This window comes from Dipteris shenzhenensis, chromosome 4 (assembly GCF_047967505.1).
Source record: "Dipteris shenzhenensis isolate YYH24624 ecotype China chromosome 4, Dip_SZ_1.0, whole genome shotgun sequence".
Classification (NCBI taxonomy): domain Eukaryota; kingdom Viridiplantae; phylum Streptophyta; class Polypodiopsida; order Gleicheniales; family Dipteridaceae; genus Dipteris; species Dipteris shenzhenensis.
In genome coordinates, this window is record NC_141599.1 from 39,128,644 (window position 1) to 39,148,975 (window position 20,332).

The window sequence follows — 20,332 nt, forward strand, 5'->3', positions numbered from 1 at the left end:
TGAAGGCTGTGGAACACTATGCAATGGTTCAAGAAAAAAACCAACGCAGAGCAAATCTGGAATACTGAGACAAAGGTATCAAGGAGGGGGATTTGGTGTTACGGTATGAAAGTAAATTGGACTTTACATTTAAAACAAGGTTTGTAACAAGATGGGAAGGACCGTATCGTGTGGTGAAGAAGTTTGCAAATGGCTCTTATCAACTTGAGGGTCTAGATGGCAAGATGGACAAGAACAGAGTCAATGGTCTGAGGTTGAAGAAATATGTGATTAGAATAATGCAAGTGAGCTTATGTGGACCGGGAGTAATGATTGAGGACAAGTTGGAGAGCCTTATGGATGAAGATATTTCAGATGAGCTGAAGCATATGTTCAAAACTGTGCTGCAAGACATGAATGTCTACAGCCTCTGGGTGGGCAAAATATGATAGACTAAAATCTGTAATAAGTTTTTGAGCATTGTTTGTACTAGAGGGTAGGCACATAGCTATGCACATAGCTAGTGGATGGTAGTTTTGAGTTTATGGACACTCTCATCAAAAGACTCTATATTGATATAGATATTTTTTTTGAGATTTGTAAATGCTTTTGCTAGGACTTTTGGGATATAATGAAAACGCAGTGAGATTGCACCAAGGTAATCCAGAGCATGGTATCCAATTTTGTATGTGTGGTGACGGGATGACATGTGTTCCTAATTGTTGTCCTATTTCTCATGTTTGTAATGTTATGGGTGATGATCACCTTTGTTGAGGGTCATGTTTCCATGCATGTAATGGATTGGGGCATTTTCCAGCCCTTGTTGTTAGCATTGGATGAGGATATGTGAGTAAATTCATGTTAAAGTGTTGCATGAAGGCTTTCGCAAAGTTAGGTGCTAGTACGTTCAAAGGGGGAAAAAGGCCTTGGCATTAAATGTTGAAATTCTTTTGGGCTAAAGCAAAGCATCACGCAGGTGATCGTGGCAAATACTAAGTCCAAAACGAGCTGCATGCATGTGGATGAAATTGGCAAATGAAGAATCTAGGATTCTTGGCTGATCGTGTTCTATAATGAAATCTTGAGGTGGCTCGATCGTTTGGGAAGTAACATGCACATGCACTACTTGGCGTCGTGAGGCTGATCTGAGAGCTTTTGGATGGCGAGGTAGCGGCTGGGAGCTGATTGATGGGAGCTTGCTGGAAGGATCGTTTGTTGCTCTTGACGAGGGGCTTCTTGAATGGGAGGGGCGGAATGACTATGCGAGTTTGGAGGCTTGTGGGTGATGGCAGAGGTCGCGTGTGATTGCTTATGGAGTTGCAGGGAGCGCCAGAGGATCTAGCACAGCATTGCAGACTTGCTTGGCAGGACGAGGAGAGGTATAGTTTTAATCATATGGCCATCAATTGACTGGCTCACACAGTCAGGACAATTGAGAACTGTCATTTGCCATATCATCCATACTCGGCTAAGAGACTATCTTAAACAATGGTGCTGGCCAACCAAGTCTTAAGCGAGAAAAAAGCGAGAAAAGGACCATGGGTTGTTTTTCTCACACGCTCCCATAAGCCCTCATGGCATTTTCAGGCTCCTTTTAGCTGCTTAGCCTGATTATTTGAAAATTTTAATACGGGATTTTGATACGTATTCTCTGGTTATGCTTTAGAGAGCCAACTTTTTGCGTGCGCACACTCCCCACCCTGCCCCCTTAATACTGGATTTCCATAGGAAGTTCTCCTGCTCCTATTGTCTTCTCTGGTTATACTTTAGAGAAGTCAAATTTATGTATGCACACGCTTCCCACCTACCCCCCCCCCCCCCAATAAAAAGATAAAAAATAAAAAACGGATCTATGAGCCATACAATTTAGTCAATGGGGCTGCCTAATGAGTATAAATAGAAATAAGTGGCAGTTACAGTTTTCCTCTTGTTAGACTATTCACCTTCTGAGGGGAGCATCAGCACCTAAAAGGAAAGACATTCTGAGAATTGGAGAGAACAAGTGCATCCCCCCTCGCATCCCTCCCCCTCACATAAATCCGCAGTACAACTAACGTTGACAGTTAATTACTGGGCAACAAGGTAAACCTACGAATGGGGCATCCATGTAAAGGGACCATGTTTGGGCACAAAAGAATCTCAGACAACTCACAAAGGAGTTCTGTACATCATAGCTTTCCTGGAGGTGGCAAAGGATGAGAACTGCATCTCTCAGCATGTTTACATGAGAAAACTACACAATTTTCTTGAGCATGCCTTCCATGAATCAAATTTCTGGCTCCAGATCTCAAGTTTGGCCTTCATTATTTGACCATTTCCTCTCAATACCAAGGCCTGGCTTCAAACTTTCACCCACACCTGCAAAAAGCAAACTTTTTCTGTATGGTACAAAACCTTGTCCACTGTATCTACGAGTTCCTGAACTTGAAGCTGTTGACGCACATAGACATTGATCCTTGAAAACGTGGAATTCTTGCTTCTTCTCATTGACAAACCTGACACCAAATGACAAACCAGTCTCTTCCTTTTTCTCTGAATCTCTTCTATCGATGGGATTAATCTTTCCAATTTCTGCAGGTGCTGGAGGTACCCCTTCCAATGTCGAAGACAAACATTTGAATACCTTTCCCAGTAGACGTTCAGGTTTTGCTTCAGAACCACAGTCTTCCAAATCATCATGGATTACATTGGTCTCAGGTATGTTACAAGCAGTACCGCTGCTTTCCAACCTTCTGTCAGCAGTTCCATGTGTTTCATCTTTCTTACTGATTGTAGTGCCACAATTTGATATGGCATTCTCTTGTCTAGAAGGTAGCAATGACACCTATATATTGAAAACAGTTAAAATGTCACGGTTCAAACATGAGATCCCTGAAACTAAGGTACATCAACATGAAAAAAAGAAGGAAAAAGGAAACAAGGAAGAGAAACATGCCGACTAACTTTTCATGGTAATATTTATCATATCACACGCAGGAAGAGATTATCTTTCTGAATTTCACACAGTAAAAATATTTTTCTAACTTCAGGTATTTGGCACTCTATCCCACATTTTTTCAAATTTTAATGATGATGACAACATCAGAGTCAATACCTCCCCAGACACATCTCGTCTTGTATGGAATAGAGGTCCTTCAGAATGCATCAAAAGATCATCCTCTCCTCCAAACACTGTTTTAGACTGGTTTTTTGTACCTTGTCTAACGAAAACATTGGCCCTTGCTTTCAAAGCACAGACAGATTGCCCTTGAGAAGCATTACCATTTATTCTTATGGGAAATTTTATTTTAAAAGTATCCAGTGCACTTGCTTCTTGGCCTTTGAGCAGGCTAGAAGCCTCCCATGGCTTGCTTACACTTGGGGATATCATTTCTTGTACTGGAGAACTGCCATATGCAGGTGTGTTGTAGCTTCGACACACATCTTGTAGAAGACATTTTTTACTATCATTTTGTACAAAACCTGGAGTATTGATATTCCCATTTGTCCCTGACAAGAAATCAGTGGCACCATCTATGTTTCCTAGTTCATTCCCCAATTCCTTGCAGATAGATGTGCAGCTCTTAATAACGAAATCATCTTTCTGTCTTTTACTTTCATTGTGACTTACATCATCCTTGCTGCCGTTATAACTTAGTCTCTTTTCATCCCTCTCCTGGAACACCAAGTTTCCTGTTTCACCATTGATACTATTTCCTTCTAAGTGATCAACAGAGGGACCTGAGCAGTCATGTACAATCGTGGTGCCTCGTGGATCAAAATCATCAACATGTGCAACTTTCTGGGTTTCATTCACAGTGCTATCTTCATGCTCATCTGGTGTAGTTGGTTCACAGATATCATGCCCGCTTTTTAATTCTTGGCATGGAAGACTCCAGTTCGGCGGTTTGCCTGAAAATGCAGCAGGGTGTATAGTTGGACTGGGCTTTAAAATTGATCTTATTTCTGGGATGCTGGGAGAATGGCAAATGGCTCCATGTAACGCCCACCAATGTGATGCATCAGCAAAAGATGCTGCCACTGCAGCTGCCATTGCTGCTCCTGCAGCATTGATGCTCTCTGGAATGGTTAATGGCGCTCCAAGTGCAAGACCTGGCCAGATAGTTGCTGCAGCTGCAGCTACAGCAGCAAATGCTATTGGATTGTTATAAGGCATGAAAAAGCTTCCCAAACCTGCATGTTCGATGAAGCTTGCTGAAGCAGATGTACCATCCATATTTTCGGGTCGACTAGGAGACTGAGAATTGTACCTCGGGTCTCCTGAGTCCGAATGACATAAAGGTGGAATGTGTGAAAATGGATCTGTCAATTGAAGCTGCATAAAAGGATGAAAAGGGGAAACAAGCTGCTGAACTGCTGTCAATAGCTTTGGACCATACATTGCTGCCTCATCCACATCTGACCTGGGCACCTTCTGTGGCACTTCTGCTTGGAATTCATTAGGACAATCATCAGATTGAATCGCTTCGGTACCTCTCTTTTGAGGATTCTGACATGACTTTTCTGAAGTAATATTCTCCAGCGGACAATCTGTGTAATCCAAAGCAGGTGTCCCACGAAATTTAGGAGCACTTAAGTTAGGCACTTCAAGACTTTGCAAATTCACCCTGTTTCGCATGTGATCCGCAGCTAGACCAGTTATTTGAGAGCAATCACAGTCTATAATAGCTGCCACTTTGTTTGAAGAAGCTGTTATGAGATCCATTTTGGAGGTAGATTTTTGGAGTTAATAAAATCAATAGTGTGTTTCAATGCTTGCCCTCAACTAAGCTTGCAAACAAAACAGATAAAAACATTTAATGTTACCTGAAGATTTTTTATAAACTTTTTCTTCAGCTGCAGATCCTGGTGGTGTTGGCTGCACAAAAGCATTATAAGGGTTCCGTGCTGCAAGCTAGATCAATTAATAGGAAGAGAGGCATTTCACAACAATCAATCAATGAAGGCCCAGCAAAGTTTCATGCACATTAAGAATGAGTAGGCTCAGAACTACCTCGAAAGGCAAATCTACAGAGGAAGATCCAGCAGGTGTCAATGAAGACATAGACAGCGGTGCAGGACATGATGCCTCCACCAATGTTGTTGAGCTGAATGGAAAGAGGGCATTTGCCTTGCGTGGGTAAGGATGGGTTGGCTTGCGCTTTGGTCTTGGGGGTGGAAAATTAATACCTGAAACTGGCCCTGCTGAGATGCCTGAAGACACTCCTTTCTCAAGCTGCAAACATTTTAGAGACCATTTCCTTAAATCATAACTCAAAGCTATTGCCTTCAGAAAAACAGAAATTTAAATACTCATTTTAAGGACAAAATTTTTCTTTTTCTTTTCCTATCAATCTTGCCTTACATGATACCCCTATAGAATAAATATAAGAGAATGCTGCTACAAATTTTTTACTTCAGCAGTTCATTCAGAGTATTACTAATCTACAAACTCATACAAAGCATTCCGTAAAAGTAACAAATCTATCAAACATGAATCTTCGTACAGTGATTTAATATTGTATCTAGGATAGTATCCAATCTAAGACTAGGTGAATGATGAATAGAAGTAACGTTAGTGTGACAGCTCAGCTGAGCTGTCTTAGGATACATAAACAGATAAAATGCCAGTTTGAAGATATGGGATACAGCAGCAAGGCTGCAAGCAAAGAATCTCAACTAAGATTTGCTCAAGACCAGCCCACGGCTATTACTTCAAATATGAATAAAAAACTCAACTCTTCAAAGAAGTGGCTCAATACAACAGAAAACTTCCATCTTCCTTATATCTACTCTTCCCCTCTGCGCTCACCCTTGGTTATGCCCCAACTGCACCCTGCTTTCCTTCTCTCCTACCATATTCCTTCTCCTTTTCACCTACTCTAGATCAAGCCTTTCATTGCAAGGTGAATCCTATTAGTGGCCTTCTGTCCCAGTTTTTATCATTTCGTATGCCACTCCGTTAGCCCGAGCAGCCTTAGCCTCAGTAAATTTGGGCTCTGCAGTTAAACTCCTCCCCCTACACTTTCTTCTCTTACCATTCCCTCCCTTCCTCTATTTATTTATACCTTGCTTCACTCCAAAAGGAGAGGTGACCAAATATCCATTCATCCACCCTCTTGCCCCTCCACCCTTACTTTTCCTTTCCTGCTTTGCCAAATTTAACCCTCCTTTTTAGTATTCCTGTGAGCAGGGTTTCCCCCCCTTTCTAGCCTGCTCTATACTTGTTTTCTCTTGTGGGTCATCTTTTATTATTTCAACCTCCAGGTTTTCATTCCTTCTGCTTCTTCATGGCTGTATGCAGACCAAAGGGTCTATGAGACTGAAGGAACTTGATATCAATGAGCTGAAAGGGTGGAGCCTCCAAGCCCCAAGATGAGTACGACATAGTCATAATCACAGATATACCAATACATAAAAATCTATGAGCCAATGGAGAGGATGGAAGCTCTGATGTGGCATCACTGTTATTACCACCTTGAAGCTTGCGAATGTCACAAATGGAAAAGACATTCATTACAACAAATTTAAAAGTAACTAAGTTTGAATCACTGAAGCAATCAAATTAGAATAACACAACAAGAGCTCCAACCAAATCAGAACCAATAAGATCGATCACTCAACTCAGAACATACAAGGTTGCACAAAGTTACTCCCACCACTGACAAACAGCTTGCAAGTAGCTCACACCAAAAACTCAGCAAATTACAGTATGCCAAATTCTATAGCTGGATCAATGGGTGTAATCCATACCCAAATTTACAATGTGTTGAATCCAAGAGAGATTATCACACCAGTGAGCTTCTATTTCTCTCCATAGCAATGTCACAAGAAACATTTCTAGAAATGTTTCTAGGTGAGCTTCTATTTCTCTCCATAGCAATGTCACAAGAAACATTTCTAGAAATGTTTCTAGATTTTACCAGGTATTTCGTCTAGAAACGGGTTAAAACATGTATTTTATATAAATTATAGATTAAACATATATAATTATCTCCTGATTCTCTCTTTCTCTCTTTGAAAAGAGCTCTCAGATACACACACACACACTGAGAACTCTCAAATCAAAAGAGTCAAGACACAGGTGACAGCCTGTGCTAGGGTGTTTCGCCCAATGCGGTGAAACGTTTCACCTAGAAACATTTCTAGGCGTTCCACTTGGGCGAAATGCGTTTTTTGGTGGCACTGCTCCATAGACACTCTTGATACAAAGCTGGAACGGATACTAAATGATGCAGATGCACTTTTCAACTCAGGTTTTCAGTGTGGCAAGTGTCAAGCAGTTGACAACAAGGTTGACAATGATACCATGCACGTGGTGCTTGCTTCAGCCCATAAAGTGCTTTATTTTGCTTCCATATCTTGTGCCCTTGTCCTAAAACCTCAAAACCTTGGGGCTTCTGAACCTAAACCTCTTCTTTGAGATCCCCATTCAAGAAGGCGGTTTACATCCATATTAAAAACCGACCATCCATAAAGTGCAGCTAAGAAATGATAGAACAGGTTGTCATCAATCCCGGAAAGGTCTCCTCACAATCAATCCCTTCTTCCTGAAACCTTTGCCGATACCAAGATCAGCCTTCCGAAGCAAATGAACAAAACACAGCACTAGGGCCGAGAAATAAGGGCTTGACCCCCCCCTAAAGGTCTTTATTGCAATAGAAAATACTTTGTACAACTGGCTCTGTACGATTTTGAACACATTTAAGAGGCCTAGGGTCCCCCTCTTTTATAGACTAGGCCTAGCAAAAAGCTACTTTTACATAAAAACCAAGCTTTTAAGATTTTCTTCCTAAATTGGAGGCTTTAGGTGCCTGCTTAGTCTTGTGGGTCCCCTTCTTAAAGAGGCGCCCCTTGTCCTTGCTTTAGAGTCTTGTGGAACCTGCTTTTTTTGCTTTTCTCCCCAATCTTGGATCCTACACATTGCACAATCAAATTCCAACACTTTAACCCATTAGAGGTTAGCGAAATGCATGCATTCCTAGTTCTTGGACTAATCTTAGTCCCTTGTGGTAGTCCCTTGTGGGCGTCCCCATGGTTCTCTGTTACCAATGCAAAGCAAAAGTAAAACAATAAAACTTAACCAAAGTCAACATTCTTTGACCAAAGTCAATTCTAATAAAGATTATACTTTATTTCTTGAGAGAAGTACCAAATGGTGACATCCCCTTGGCTTCTAATCAGTTTGAACTGATTAACTTCCGGATTAACTTCCGGATACAACTGCAAAACTTGAGGATATTCTGAAAGGAAGTCCTCATCTACCCAGTTGGCATCAAATGCCGAATAGTTCTTAAACTTGACAAGGTATCTATGGATGTCCTTGGCTCTTTGCCCTTTCCTTTCTGTGTGGTATACAATCTGTTCTCGTTGGAGGCCTCCATCATCTCTTCCACCGCTAGTGGCTCTTCTTGTATTAGTTCCGTGGGCTCCTTGGTACTTTTTGAGAAGACTCACATGAAAAGCATTGTGAATCTTCCAAGTCTCGGGAAATTCTAGTCGATACGTGACTACGTGCGACGGCCTGTAGGCCGCCCATTGCCTCCTTGCATCGCCGCCCTCCCTCCTTGCCTTCACTCCGCCCTACTTCCCTGCTCCACCTCCACCTCCCGCTCTGCCTTCTCCTGCTCCGCCGCCCCACTCCGTCTCCTCCTTGCTTCCCCGCTCCACCTCCACCCCCCGCCCTGTCTTTTCCCGCTCCGCCGCCCCTACCTGTTCCTCCGCCCCCGCTCTTCCCCACCTTCTCTCGTCTCCTTGCCTCCCGGCCTCCTCCCTTCCGCCTCGCACCTCCCCCCGCCAGCGCGCCCCCCCCTCCTCCTTCTCCGCTTCTCTTGCCTCTCCCGCCCTCCTTCCTCTCCGTCACTCCTTCCTCCTCCTCCTCCCCTTGCTCCCTCCTTCCTCTTCTCCCCTCTACTTTCCCTGCCGCCCTCTCCACCTCTCTTCTCTGTCACGCCTTGCCTCGACGTCCTTCTTTCTTTCCCTTTTTTCATTTGCCTCCCTGCAGCGAGAGCATTCGTGTTTGTCACAGTGAAAGAAAATCTTGGTGGTGACCTTTGGTCTAGCAGAGGGGCTCTTTGGCAGCACCCTCGACTCCCATAGCCGTTAAGGTTCTTCTTTCCCCAGCTGACAAGTACCAGTTACAGCAGGCAGTTTCGTCCGTCTAGGACAAGGCGCTTGTGGGCAGAATTGTGGGCCTCACACACGGAGATAGGTGCAAGCGTGGATCCAAGTGAGCTTGGCATTAGAGGGAGACCACATCCAGGAGGTCACCATCTATGGAAGAGGCGTTTTCCTCATCCAGTTGAGCTCCCCCGACACTACCTCGACACTTGTGGAGCAGAGCCCCATCCTCCTTAGCCTGCATCTTGTTTACCTCTTTCCTTGGTATCATGGGTTCACAGTGGAGGACATGGATACGACACACCATGTTCCACATTTTCCGGTTACACTCCGCTTCCCAGGGCTCCCCAAGGAGTATCGAGCCATCCTCCCCTCCATTGATCGGAGATTTGGCACAGTGCTTGAGTCCCCGCCAAAGTCGGCCGCCTCAGGTCTAGCAGATGATGGAGTCCCCAGGATCAGACCGGTGGTTGAGAGCCCAGAGTCCCTCCCAGAGTTGATCCTTCTCGAGACCCTTGAAGGGGGCACACTTCGCCAGAGGGTGGATATTTCCGGGTTACCATGCTAGTGTCTTCGGTGCAGACAGATGGATCACCTCGCCAGAGATTGCCCCCGTGCGCCTCCCCCCCCCTCCTCCGTAAAGTAGATAGAGTCAGTAGGCCCGAGTTCAGCGCCCTCTCAGGCAGGAGCCCTCTCAGGCAGGAGCAGCAGGAGTCTTAGACCCCATGGGTTACCTCAAAAGGGGACTAGACCCAGGATAAAAAGAAAAAGAAACCAAGCAAGCAAGCCCACAAGCGCCGCAGGCAGAGGGCTAATCACAGTGAGAGGGACAGGGTTGACCGAGAGGCCTCAAAGAAGGAACAGCAGGAGCCACCTCCCTCAGTGACAGGGGCCACCGCCCATCCAGACGATCCTCTAGCTTCGGAGGTTCAGGCTCCGCACCCACCCTTGCAGCAACAACGAGCCCCAGGAGCTTTAGATGTGGCAATGGCGAAAGCCGTAGACACTAGCCCGACGGTGGCCACGGAGGAGCGGATCGAGAGCCCCAACGAGCCTGATCAGCAGGGGGGGCTTGAGGTCGTCCTTATCCCTCCTCCTCCCCCTCCCTCTCCCCCTCCAGACCCCTCCCCCTCTTCCTTTCCACCTCTCCTCCCCCTCCATGGTTCCCCCCGCCCCCTTCCCCCCCCCCTCAGCCCCCCCTTCTATGGTCACTCTCACCACCCACTGCCCTCCCTCTACCCCCCGCGTCCCTACCCCTCCCTCTCCTGCCGCCCCCTTCTCCACCTCAGCAGCAGCTTCTTCCGCCTCGACACCCCTGCCAACAGGCAAGGGAACGATGACGCCTCCTTCTACTTCCTCATCGCAGCAGTAGGTGTGTTTAGGAAGGAATCTTGAGGGACGAGGCTCGTCCTCCCGGTCAGCAGCTCCCAACCTCCAACCTGGGCGCGCCTTATCGCAGGACTTCTGGAGGTCAAGACCCTAGAACTATCTGGAGATTCCGGACTCATATCCTCTACCACTGGAGGTAACGCTCATGGTCCTTCAGCCCCGGAAGGGGGGTTTGATCAATGCAGTGGGATCTCAGACACACCCCGTTTGGAGATTTCAGTTTGCCTTCACAGGGTTGGAGAAGTGGTTCACAGAGGTGTTTGATGCTATTTTGGGAAATCAGATTACACTCATGATGGACGAGTGGATGGGGCCACACGGACTGCACCTTTAGCATACCCATGGCGCGGAGGTGAACTTTCAGTTGAGCTTCACACGCGAGGAGCCGATGTGCGGTTTGGCGACAGGAGTGATCAGATTGCCGTTGGAGGCAAAGGTGGAGGAGGCATACTTCTGGCCCATCCAAAAGTGTGCGGAGCTGTTCGGGGTCGAAGCCTTCTTCATGATGAAGTGGGCATGGAAGATCGGTATTGAGCCGATATCCACCCTAGTACAGCACCGCACAGACACCGACTACTCGCCCTCCAAACCCCCGGCAAAGTCACACAAGGCAATCTATCTGGGATAGGCACCCACTCACAAGAGGTCCTTGTTCCCGACACCCCCGTCCTCACGAGCTGGACCATATTGAGTTGGAACGTACATGGGCTCCACAACCGTGTTCGTAGCCAGCCGCAGTACCTAATACTCCGGCAGGAGTTGCAGAGGGCAGTGGACATGTTTTCAACCACAGACATCAGACGACGTCATCACCTTCTCCCAGGGAGAGGTCTAGAGGAGTAGTCCCCCGCAGTAGGACGGAGCGGAGGGATTTGCATCTCAGTCTCAGACTTTGGCTACAGAGGTCTACGATCAGGGCGAGCTCGTTCCAGGACAGGCACTTTGGATGGGAGTACAGACAGCAGAGTCCAAGATTGGGGTCCTGAACGTGTATGCCCCAGCGTGTAGACAGCACCACCCGGCCTTTTGGAGGAGGTTGTCAGAGTGTCTTCCAGATATAGACTCCTGGATTGTTGGAGGTGACTTCAACAACCTAGAGTTTGGGGAAGACAAGCAGGGCGGCGCCTCGTTCTCTGAGATGCCAGCAGCAGAGCGTAGCACCTGGGAGTAGTTCATTTTCATGATCAGTGGCAGCGACACGTGGAGACAACCAGATTTCAGCAGGACACTTGACAGCCTTCTCTTCTCCTTTGGACAGAGAAGACACGATGGATTGCTAGAGAGACTAGACCGTTTCTATGTTGGGGACTGGGCACTACACAGAGGCGGATCTACCGGGATTCTGGCAGGTACCACGATGTTAGACTACTCTCCAGTGGTACTTCACTTGGATCAGCCCCGTCGAGGTCTCCCCCAGAAGGGGGTCCGCATTCCACAGGACCTCCTGCAGCATGAGGAGATCCAACAGGTCATGGCAGGGATTTGGGAGCAGTCAGAGATGACACCATGCGAGGGCTGGGCTACATGGGTGGCCCATGCAATTCAGAGGAGCAGTGAGGAGCTGCAGGCTCACGCCCTTAGGTGGAGGAGGACCCTTCAGGAGCGTGAACGGGCTTTGAGGAGAGACCTCACCTCCATCGAGAGGCTCAGGGAGCAGGACCAGGTTCTCAGTGGCTTAGTGACGGATTCGAGAGCGCTCGCCTTGAGCTTCAGGACACGGAGTTGCGGCGGGTTGAGTTCTCCTATCACTTCTCCCGGGGTGCAACAAGGGGATAGGATGTCGAAGTAGTTCTTTTAGACCATTGGGCCCCGATCAGCAGGCACACAACTGCAGCGTCTCCGGGACTCGCAGGACATCATGCACACTGACCCGGAGGAGATTCTAAACATGACCACCGGTTTTTACAGCCAGCTCTTTCAGATAGAGAGGATGACCCCAGCTGGTCTTGTGGCCCGAGAGCTAGTTTGGGATCACGTTCCGACAGTAGTCTCGCAGGATTTATGCAGCAGACTTGAGGAGCTCTAGGAATCCCTCAAGGCTCTCCCGACCCAGAAGTGCCCAAGTGAGGATGGCTTGACTCCGGCCTTCTTCCAAAACTTCTGGGAGATTATCTCCACCCCTTTCCGTTTAGCTTGCCAGGAGATTTTTGACACATGCTTTCTCCCTCAGTCCTTGAGCAAGGGGTGGATTTGTTTGATCCCGAAAGGGGGAGATAGGTCAGACATCCGAGAGTGGAGGCCAATCAATTTGCTTGATATTGCATACAAGATCCTCACCAAGGTCTTGAGTTTGCGGTTATGGCCCCATCTTACCGACATCATCCACGACACATAGTCTAGGTTTGTCCAGGAGCACAGCATCCTGGACACCATCTTCACGTTCTAGGAGGCAGTGGATTGATCTAGGGAGGAGTCACAGCCGCTGGCCATCCTCTTGGACTTTGAGAAGGCCTACGACAAGGTGGAGTGGTCCTTCCTAGAGCTCACTATGAGGAGATTGGGTTTCTCAGACAGATGGGTCAGAGGAGTTTCAGCGGCCAGGGCTGCCCACTTGCTCCCTTTCTCTTCTTGTTTGTGGCAGAGGCTTTGGGTTACTACTTGAGATCACAGGTGGCGGGTCTCACAGGGTTAAGGCTCCCAATCAGACATCCCAATCAGACAGGAGGAGGAGCAACTTGACTTGAAGTTTGCAGATGACACGCCTTGTATGTTGAGGGTACCACAGCGAGTCTGGGGAGAGTCAGGGACGCCCTGGCTATTTACTATGAGGCCTCGGGGGCACGGATCAACTGGAAGAAATCTATAGGTTTCTTCACAGGCTTTGAGGAGACACAGGAGATCCGTGAGTGGGGGAGTGACTTTGGCTTCAGATGGATACTGCGGGGCCAAACAGCGAGATACCTCGGATGCCAGGTGGGTATTGACATTACAGCAGAGCAGTAGATTGTCCCGGTCCTTGAGAGTGTTCGGCGCAAGCTTCTCTATTGGAGCTTGGCCAAACTCTGCTCGGTAAGTCGCACCTTAGTGGCAAACCAGGTCCTTCTTGCCACGGCCTGGTATATCGCCTCCTGCTGGTGCTTTCATAGAGGATGCATTGGGAAGCTTCGACGGTTGGTACCGAACTTCCTTGGGGCAGGTTCAGACGGCACGAGGAACACTAGAGCCCGAGTAGCTTGGTAGACGGTGATCATGCCGCAGGCACTAGGAGGCTTGGGTATCATTGATCCGACAATGCAGAATAGAGCCCTTCTGGGCAAGTTGGTGGTTTGTGGCCTCACCCCAAGGCAGAGCCTTGGAAGCTCCTCTTACAGCGAGGCCTTCTAAGGAACACTCCATGCACTGGGGGACAATGGTAGCCTTCACATAGATGGATCTTCTCAGAGGCCCCCCTTACAGGGAAGGGCTCCCCTCTATTCAAGAGCCTTCACAGGGTATGGCAAAGACTGGCAGGGGGTCTCATCCGTGCTCCGCCCAGATGCAAAGAGGAGTTTGAGCGCCAGTCCCTTATGTGGCATCCAGAGATCAAAGATCAGGAGGGAAGTATGCTCGGGCAGCGGACTCACATTGGTTGGGCACAGTGGGACAGTGGTCTAGCAGGGTCCTTTGGCCATTGCAACAGATTACCTATGGAGGCAGAGGCGAGGCTTGACGCCCTAGCGCATGTGCGAGGGGCAGGGCAGCGGATGGGCGAGATTGACTTAGCCATTCTTGAGTCCTGGTGGGAAGGACTTCACATTTGGAGAGACAGCAGACGGTTGGGGCAATTTTCCCGTACTAGTGTTCCCTTGAGGATGTTGATGCAACGAGGCAGCACGCACCCCGACTTCTTCTGTGTAGGACCTGGAGGCCTACTTCAGCCACTCACTGAGAGAGACCCCGAGATGGATGGGAGTCTTGATGGGATTCACTGGCAGATGATTAGAGTGGTGGGACGTTTGGGGAAGGAGTGGCACATTGACCCTCCCAGTCTCTCAGAGCAAGACGCCTCTAGATGGTGACTTTGGCTGTGGGAGGGTAGACCCCTGAGGGAGGTCCAGTGGGATCCGAGAGAGTAGTTCTGGCCCTCCAGGGGCAGCCTAGCTGAGCCGGTGGATGAGATGCCCTTCTTTTCCTACACCACACGGATTGGCAAGAGGCTTCAGGTGGACTCCTCGAGGTGGACCCCCTCGAGGGAGAGGCATTGGGTGACCCAAAGAGTGCCCCGGGATGTTTTGGATGCGGTTGTGGTCCAGTTTGCAGCCGAGGAAGATTTCATACTTCTTCTGGCTGGCCACCCTGTTAGAATTATTGTTATAATTTAGCAGTGACCAATGTAATGTAATAAGTAGGTTAGGGGCACTTTTCCCTCATTTTAGAGGTTTTTTTCCCTAACCACAGTTAGTTCACTAACTACGGTTAGTGAAGGATAAGGTTTTGTCACTTAGACAAAACCTATCCCAATCTTCAGTTGCATCACACTCTTCTATTGCAACTATTGCTTTCAGCTCTCACTCTCCTACTCTCTTGCTCTCTTGCTCTCACACTCTCCTCTCTCTCCCTCTCCAACTCACATTTGGTATTAGAGCGGTGCTTCTTCCCGGACCTGCTCCCAGCTCCCTGCTCTCAGCCAGCTCCTGCAAGCTTTTAGACCTTGGACCAGCTTCCTTGCACGTGTGACCACTTACTATACAGCTCCCACGCATGCAATCCGTACAGGCAGTACATTCCGTACACCTGCGCGTTCAGTTTTTGCATGCAACCCAAGTTGCATGTTTCGTACAGGTGCCGTACATAGGCGCACACTCTATCCATACAAGCGTACAGCACCGTACAGATACTTTGTACAACTGACTCTAAGAAGGGCATGAAGCTGAGTACAATTCTAAATACATCTAGAAGGCCTAGGGCCCTTCTTTTATAGACTAGGCCTAGCAAAAATTGGAGGATTTAGGCGTCTTTTTAGTCGTGTGGGCTCTCTTTTTTAAGAGGTGCCCCCTTGTCCTTGCTTTAGAGTCTTGTGGGACCTGCTTTTTGTGCTTTTCTCCCCAATCTTGGGTCCTTTTTGCACTCTCTTTGGTCCTACACATTGCACAAACAAATTCCAACACTTTAACCCATTAGAGGTTAGCAAAATGCATGCATTCCTAGTTCTTGGACTAATCCTAGTCCCTTGTGGGCGTCCCCACAGTTCTCTTTTACCAATGCAAAGCAAAAGTAAAACAATAAAACTTACTCTTAGTTAACCAAAGTCTATATTCTTTGACCGAAGTCAATTCTAATAAAGATTATACTTTATTTCTTGAGAGAAGTACCAAATGGTGATACTTCCTGTGTATACATCGTCGCAACAAGATAGCCTTTAGCCCCATCTGAATGGTATCGAATCTTATTGATCCATTTAGTGTCCACATTATTTTTCGCAATGGATGGATCAACCAAATCCCAGTTGACATTCTTTAATTTCAGCTTCCATGGCCTTCCACCATAATGGATGACCCTGTGCACCATCGGCCTCTAAAACATAAGGCTGGGTAGGATCGGGTAATACAAGAACAGGTGCTTCCTTGATAGTTAACTTCAGGGTTTCAAAAACCTTGTTCAATGCATCATTCAAAGAGATCGGCTGGGTAGACATGCGTCCACAACCTTTCAATATGTTGGTCAGGGGTGCCGTGATGTTCAAATAATCATGCACAGACTTCCGTAGAAAAACCGTGAATCCTAGGAAAGAACAAACACTGTCTGAGGGATGGGCCATTCCAAAACCTTCTGGATACGAAACCTTCAGAATAAATCTTGTCCCCTAAGTAAATGATCTCTTTGATAAAGAAGTCACATTTACTCATCTTGGCATAGAGCTTATGTTGTCTTAGTATAACTAAGACAATCCAGAGGTGCCCAATGTGATCCTCTAGCATTCGGCTATATATACCAAGATGTCATCTAAGAACACGACAACGAATTTGCCCAAAAAATCTCGGAACAAATCGTTCATCATTGTGGAAGGTAGCAGGAGCATTGGTCAAACCAGAAGGTAATACGAGAAACTCGTAGTGGCCATACCTAGTTTGGAATGCGGTTCTATCTATGTATTTAGCATAGATACGGAGTGGGTGATAACCAATCAATCTTAGTGAAATACTTTGCTCTTGCCAAATGGTCTATCAAATCATTGGAACGAGGAAGAGGGTATCGATTCTTAATTGTCACTTTATTCAATCATTTATAAGCTATACACATTCTCCACGAACCATTTGTCTTCTTTCTTAAGAGAACAGGTGCTCCCCAAGGTGATTTACTTGGGCAAATAGAGTCCATATTCAGATAATCTTGTAGCTGTGAAGCTAACTCATTCTCCTCAAGCTGGCTCATCTTATAAGGTGGAATACTAATAGGTTGAGCCCCAAGTACTAAATCTATGCGATGGTTTACTGCCCGTTATGGAGGTAAACCTTCCGGCAGTTGAGCACGGAATACATCCATAACATCATAATAAGAAGTGTTTATTATATTCCGAAGTGGCATTGCAGATACAGTAGGTCCCTGAGAAGAGGGGATATTATCACACTAAATACAAAATTGGGAGTCCTTATCCAAAAAAAAGAGTGTATGCTCTTTCCATCCAATCCAAATATCGTGGGTTTTAAACCACTCTGTTTGGATTAAAAAGTCCACATGTTCCAAGTGCATGACATAGCACGTGAGAGCAGCTGTGTAGTCTTGGATCCGGATAAAAAGTGCATTTTGGCACCGCTTACAAGATCTTAGCCAAGGTCTTGAGTTTGCGGCTCCGACCCCATCTAGTTGACATCATCCATGACACACAAATAGGTTTTGTCCAGGAGCGTAGCATCCTCGACAACATCTTCACCTTTTGGGAGGCGCTGGATTTGACGATGCAGAGATTAGGCTTCTTAGACAGGTGGATCAGAGGGGTCTCCGCCTTGTATGCAGGGAGTTCCAGTCAGGTGTTGATTGGTGGGTTCACCGGGGAGGCCTCGCTCACCCGCTCCGTGAGACAGGGCTGCCCACTGGCTCCCTTCCTCTTCCTCTTTGTCACGGAGGCGTAGGAGGTCGCACACGGTTGGCCTCATAGGAATGAGGCTCCCGATCAGATAGGAGGAGGAGCTTCTGGACTCCGAGTTCGCAGATGATATGGCCTTGTATGTGGAGGGTTCGGAGGAGAGCCTGGATGCGATCAGGGGGGCTCTTGAGGTTTATTGCACCGCCTCAGGGGCAAGGATCAACTGGGGCAAATCAGTTGGTTTTCTTTCAGTGTGACTAAGGAGTCCCAGGAGAGTGGCCAGTCGACGAGGTACTTGCAATGCCGTGTGGGCATTGACATCTCCGTAGAGCGGCAGATAGCCCCGGTCCTTGAGAGCGTGAGGCGCAAGCTTCTTTACTGGAGCTCAGCCAAACTCTCTCTGCCAGGCAGGGCCTTGGTGGCTAACTAGGTCCTGTTGGCCACAGCCTGGTTTATAGCCTCTTGTTGGTGTTTTCATAGGGGTTGCATGGGACAATTGAGACGCTTGGTGGGTAACTTCCTTTGGGCAGGATCAGATGGCACTCGCAACACCAGAGCTAGAGTTGCGTGGCACACAGTGATACTACCACAGGCATAGGGAGGTCCAGGTATTATAGATCCAGAGATGCAAAGCAGAGCCCTATTGGGCAAGTTGATAGTCAGGGGTCTCACTCCAGGCATGGAGCCTTGGAAACTGCTCCTGCATAGGTGGTTAGTGGTGGCAATCGTCCCACAGGTGGATCTTTTCGGAGGCCCCTCTCACGGGGAAGGGCTCACCCCCGATGAGGAGTCTCTTGAGGGTCTGGCCGCGGATCTCAGGAGGTCTCATCCGAGTCAGCCCTTGGTATGCAGAGGAGTTTGCATGCCAGCCACTTCTCTGGCACCCGGAGGTCAAAGACCAGGATGGTTTGATGCTAGGGCAGCGGCTACACATTGGCTGGGCACAGTGGGACAGCGGCCCGGCTCCTTGTGGACATGGTCTAGACTCCGAGCAGAGGCAGAGGCACAATTGGAGGTCCTTTCTCATCTGAGAGGGACCGGCCAGAGGATGGTGGAGATAGAGGTAGCTATTCCGGACTCTTGGAGGGAGGGACTGTAGGTTTTCACTCCAGCACACTGGCTAGGAAAGTTCTCTAGGACGGGTGTACCTCTGAGGATTCAGTTGTGCCCGCAGTCGCCAACCCCCACGAGCGCGCGGTTCTATGATGTGGGACCGGGTGGACTACTACAGCCCTGAATCACAGGGGATTAGGAGATGGATGGGTTGTTAGGCCAAGTGGGTTGGCAGAGGGTCAAAGTAGTGGGACGATTGGGCAAGGAGTGGTCAATCGACCCTTCTTGCATCACAGACCTAGATGTACCCTGCTGGAGACTATGGTTATGGGAGGGATGCCCTCTCAACGAGATACACTGGGACCTCGGAGAGTGGTTATGGCCGGTCAAAGCAGGTCTCTTAGAGAGAGTGGAGGAGGTGCCTTTCTTCTTGTACACCACGGGGATAGGACGTCGCATCCGGATGGATGCAATGGCCTAGACCCCTTTGCAGGAGAGACACTGGAGTGCGCAGCAGGTGCTCGAGGAGGTTGGATCTAGATTTTGGGCTCGCCTGTGGTCTAGCATGCGTCCGCGGAAGATATCCTATTTCTTCTGGATGGTCGCACACGGTGGTCTCCTAGTGGGCCCGTGGCTTGAGCGGATGCAGGTGGATGGCAGCTACCACAGATGTAGAGTCGGAGCTATGGAGACTATTCCTCACTGCTTATGGAGCTGCCCGGTAGCTCAGAGGATCTGGCTCGGAGCGCTTCAGATTGTGGCACGGGTTCAGAGCACGCAGAGAGATTTCACGTGGGGTATGGCAGCTTGGCTTACAGAGGGGGGCCACGCCTTCTCCATAGACACGGTCTCGCCAGCTTACTGGATACAGGGTCGAAGCATTCACATCATTGAGCTTCACTTGGCTGTCCCCCCTCCTTCTCACCATCTCCCTCAGTCGAGAGAGGATAGTGTCTGGGAAAAGGTGGCCAGTATCACGGCCTGGAACATCTGGGTGGCCCATTGCAGCTGGGTCATGGGCTAGCACCATGTCCCTCCGACGGCTATGCTGGTTGCCATTTGGGAGGATATCATTTATACGCTGCGATCCATTTGGGAGCGCAGCGTTCCAGGTTGTCGAGCTACCGACGATAGGCGGGCACTTTTTTGCAAGGCTTGGCTTGCTGGTGTATCTTATGATCTCACGCCGCGAGGGATTCGCTGGCTGTATAGTCCACCACCATGGTTGTTAGTCCTTGTTACAGAGAATCCCTAGGCAGTGAGCTGGGATCTTGAGCTGGGATCTCTGGCAATAGGCGGGTTTTCTCTCAGCCCGTTTTTATTTTTGGCCACGATTGGCACCTTCCGGTTTTGCCAATTTGTATGGTTGGATTTTAAGCATTAATAGAAGTTCCTTTTCTCTATAAATAAAATTAAAAAAAAGTGTTTGGCAAAAACGGCCCACAAGAAAATAGGCGAATATTACTTCATTCCGGGCGCTTTTTGGGTACAAGCCCAAGGTCGGTCACTTCAGAGTTTTTGGATCAGTGGCATATATTTGGTTTCAGAAAAGCAAAGGTCAAAATTTGTCACTTGATGACAAGGGAATCGAATGCATTTTTGTTGGATGTAGTAGTGAGAGTAAGGATTTTAGACTCTAGAATCCCAATACTAGATGCATAATCATCATTTGAGATGTTTCCCTTAATGATAATCAGAGCATGCAGCCCATTCTCATGCCACTTGAGGATGGTCTTCCTTTGGATATGGTTGAATTTGAGCTTTAGCAGCAGCCACATGCTGAGGTGCATGCTGCTACAACTGTTTTAG

At 48.0% G+C, this 20,332-nt stretch overlaps 1 long non-coding RNA gene and 1 pseudogene across 2 annotated transcripts in view; one reads left to right on the forward strand and one right to left on the reverse strand.

The window, feature by feature from the left end:
• Nucleotides 1–1,274: 1,274 nt before the first annotated feature.
• LOC147902833 (uncharacterized) overlaps nucleotides 1,275–20,332 on the forward strand; it is a 42,058-nt gene continuing 23,000 nt past the window's right edge. Inside the window, exons 1-2 of the long non-coding RNA XR_015540836.1 lie at nucleotides 1,275–1,358; nucleotides 2,557–2,676. This is a non-coding gene — a long non-coding RNA (uncharacterized LOC147902833). The remainder of the gene's footprint in view (nucleotides 1,359–2,556; nucleotides 2,677–20,332) is intronic.
• LOC147902834 (uncharacterized) overlaps nucleotides 2,082–20,332 on the reverse strand; it is a 66,907-nt pseudogene continuing 48,656 nt past the window's right edge. Inside the window, exons 7-11 of the transcript XR_015540835.1 lie at nucleotides 4,973–5,194; nucleotides 4,786–4,837; nucleotides 4,153–4,668; nucleotides 3,074–4,098; nucleotides 2,082–2,803 (exon numbers count right to left, since the gene is read on the reverse strand). The product of XR_015540835.1 is annotated as an uncharacterized LOC147902834 (transcript). The remainder of the gene's footprint in view (nucleotides 2,804–3,073; nucleotides 4,099–4,152; nucleotides 4,669–4,785; nucleotides 4,838–4,972; nucleotides 5,195–20,332) is intronic.